Source organism: Bactrocera tryoni, chromosome 2 (genome assembly GCF_016617805.1).
Source record: "Bactrocera tryoni isolate S06 chromosome 2, CSIRO_BtryS06_freeze2, whole genome shotgun sequence".
Classification (NCBI taxonomy): Eukaryota; Metazoa; Arthropoda; class Insecta; order Diptera; family Tephritidae; genus Bactrocera; species Bactrocera tryoni.
Genome location: NC_052500.1, coordinates 35,289,816 through 35,292,922, shown reverse-complemented (window position 1 = coordinate 35,292,922; position 3,107 = coordinate 35,289,816). Strand labels below are relative to the sequence as shown.

The window sequence follows — 3,107 nt, the reverse complement described above, 5'->3', positions numbered from 1 at the left end:
TAGTAGCCGTAGCCATTTTATTTCAAAAACAAAATAATAAACGGTCTTTTTTTTGAATATAATGAATAATGCTAAAATACCACTGAAGTTATAATTGGGAGCAATGTATGCAGATTAAAATGTTAATAAATCCAATCAGATCCATAACTGAAAGTGCTAAATTTGGAGCTGCGTGGCTTGATAGAGAACTTGAAATATATGCGGCATTCAGCTCCAACTGTGATATGATTGATATATTTTCCTCGGTTTATCCTCCAAGGTTTCCAACATAGAACAAATTGTAACTGGAAATATAAGGATCCAGCGGGAAAAGCAACGATACTCATCACAGCCGTGTGCAAATTTGAACTTACATATATGTAAGTCTGCGAGTAAATGAGAGAGGGTATTTTTCTTATAACGGTGCATATTTGTGCTTAGAATAAATAAAACCGGGCGAAAACTCGCCCTAGACCTCATATAAATAACAAGCCTTATGTACCTGAAGGTACTTCCTTGGCTTTAAGAGGGTATTCTCATGTAATCACTTCGAAATATCGATTGTTTTTTTATTTTGACAGTAAAACCTATTGAAAAAATGCTGTGAAAAATTCAGACCGAAATTCATATCATTTGATAAGTTACAGCTCATAGTCGCCGACGTGTCGTAAGCGACTGTCTACCATGCGCCATGATAAGTCTGCAGCTGCTGCGTTTCTAAACGCATTTTTCTCGAATCATCATTTTCTGAAACTGTCATGGTCCTAAAAAAAAAAGTATTCAACCGATTGCTTTAAAATTTACATATGTTCTTCTACTCATTTATAGTTATCGTCCCTACCAGAATTGTTTATTTTCGAAAATATTTTCATTTTTTTTAAACGATGTTTAACGAAAAAAAAAACTAGATTTTTGTGACTTTTTTTTGAAGTTCTACATTTTTTTTTAATGAAATTGATTATATTTGGTAGGGACGGTAGCCACAGGACTACTGAATAATAATCCATTCGACTTTTTTATTTCAGACAACATGAACAGCCGCTATCACTATCACCAAGTGAACTACTTTTTTTTTGTTGGGGACTACCTTGATTTAAAAAAAAAAATATATTAAAAATGTAAAAAACGAAAAAAATGTTTTTTTTTTTGTACATTTCAAAATACAAATAAAAGCATATTAAAAAATTTAAATGATTAAATTTTTTTGTCGCATAAAAAAATTTTCCTAAAAAGTGGTAAAATGTATGCGTTCACATGAGAGTACCCCCTTAATACCCGAACTTAGCTGTCCTTTCTTGTTCTTCTACACAACTTAACGACGGCCTTAACAGTATTACTATAACTGTAAAGAGAAATGGACACCTAATGCGATCTAAAATGTAATAAAAGCAATTATAGCACTTAAATGTGTATGTATGTATATTTTATGCCCTAGTTAAAAGTGCTGATCGACACTTTTTCTTTGATCTCACATTGGCATCTCATAAGCGGCTAACGCAATGCTGAGGAGTATTTTTAAGTAAATATTTGAATAATAATGTGAAACCTCAGCATAAAGTAAACAATAAGTATACTTATACATTGGATAAAATTCGAAATAAGATCAGTTTTACGGAAAGGTTAAAATAATTTAGTGCCAGTTTTAATTCGGCAACCGAAGTGTTCGTGCACTTAGCAGAAAAATGTTTCGCTTTGTTTTCATTATGTCGCTGTATTATATTTTAAGTTTTCAAATAAGATTTTCCTTCAGTCAAAGTAAGGATACGAATAAGATTTGCGATGGCAATTGTGATGTGCAAATAGATATCGTTGCAAAATTCATAAAAACTCTCAGTTTCCCATCGAACTTCGAGAAGCAGTTAGCCTCGAACCGGTACAAATGAATAACGTGTTAGGAAAGAGTACTCATAAGTGTTTATTTCAGAGCATCCAAATGGTCTAGTTGTATGGAAGCAGCAGCAAAGAGCTGGAGGAGTGGTATTTACAAAATTCAGTTAGAAAAGATAAATATCACCGACTTGGAGGTATTTTGCGAAGAGGACGTTGATTTCGGGGGATGGATAGTCATTCAACGGCGCCAAAGTGGCTCAGTGGATTTTTATAGAAGAGGGATTTGGTGAGTTAAGGGGTAACTATTGGATCGGTTTGGAGAAATTGTACGCGCTCACTAATAGTTGTGAACAGGAGTTGTATATTCAAATGAAAACACGTAAAGGCGAAAAATACTATGCAAAATATGCAGAGTTTCTTATTGGTGACGAGTCAGAGAGCTACGCTTTAAAGAAACTGGGTATTTATAATGGGAGCGCTGGCGATTCCTTAAAGTATCATTCGGGAAGGAAGTTTTCAACTTATGATCGTGATAATGATGATTCTGCAGATAATTGTGCAAATAAATATAAAGGTGGCTGGTGGTTTGGCGGATGCTATGCAAGGTAAGTACATTTTGCTTGTCAGCGTTTGTGATGATCTACCTTCTATTTATTAGTCATTTAAATGGAGTCTACGAGGATGATAAGTTGGGTCTGAACTGGTTTGAGATTGACACCGATGATTCGCTATCATTTGCGCAAATGATGATACGTCCAACTCAAAATTGCTGGAAACGGTTAATGTTGAGCAATTTACATCGAGCAAGCTTCCGTTAACCACTAATCTTCTTACCTACTGAATTATCGAAATTAATTACCCAATAAACTTAAATTCAAATTTATCTATTATAATTTATCCTTTCATAGTCTACCGATGCAGCTGAATGATTTAAGAGTGGGAGTTCGATGTTCTGTACTTAATCAAAAATTAGCATATGCCTATATGGCAAATAGTAATGAGTGAGTACCATACATTACTCAGACAATGAATCACTTTAAATTAGAAAAAAACCGCTAAATTTAAACCGTTTTAATATTCTTTTAATCTTTATACATATTTTAAATTTAATCAGAAGGTACAAATATTTTTTGTATTTCTTGCCATGTATGAACATTTTTTCTCAATTTTTAATGTCATATTTTTAAATACCGATGAATGTAGTCTCGAATGCAAAAACCGATTTGAAAAGGATAAACTTCTAACTGTCAATTTGATATAAATTTCGATCAAACAATCGAAGAAATTAAATTTATGTA

General features: G+C 33.0%; 1 pseudogene; it reads left to right on the top strand.

Moving 5' to 3' along the window:
* Nucleotides 1-1,587: 1,587 nt before the first annotated feature.
* Nucleotides 1,588-2,692, top strand: LOC120768476 (annotated as a pseudogene).
* Nucleotides 2,693-3,107: the final 415 nt, after the last annotated feature.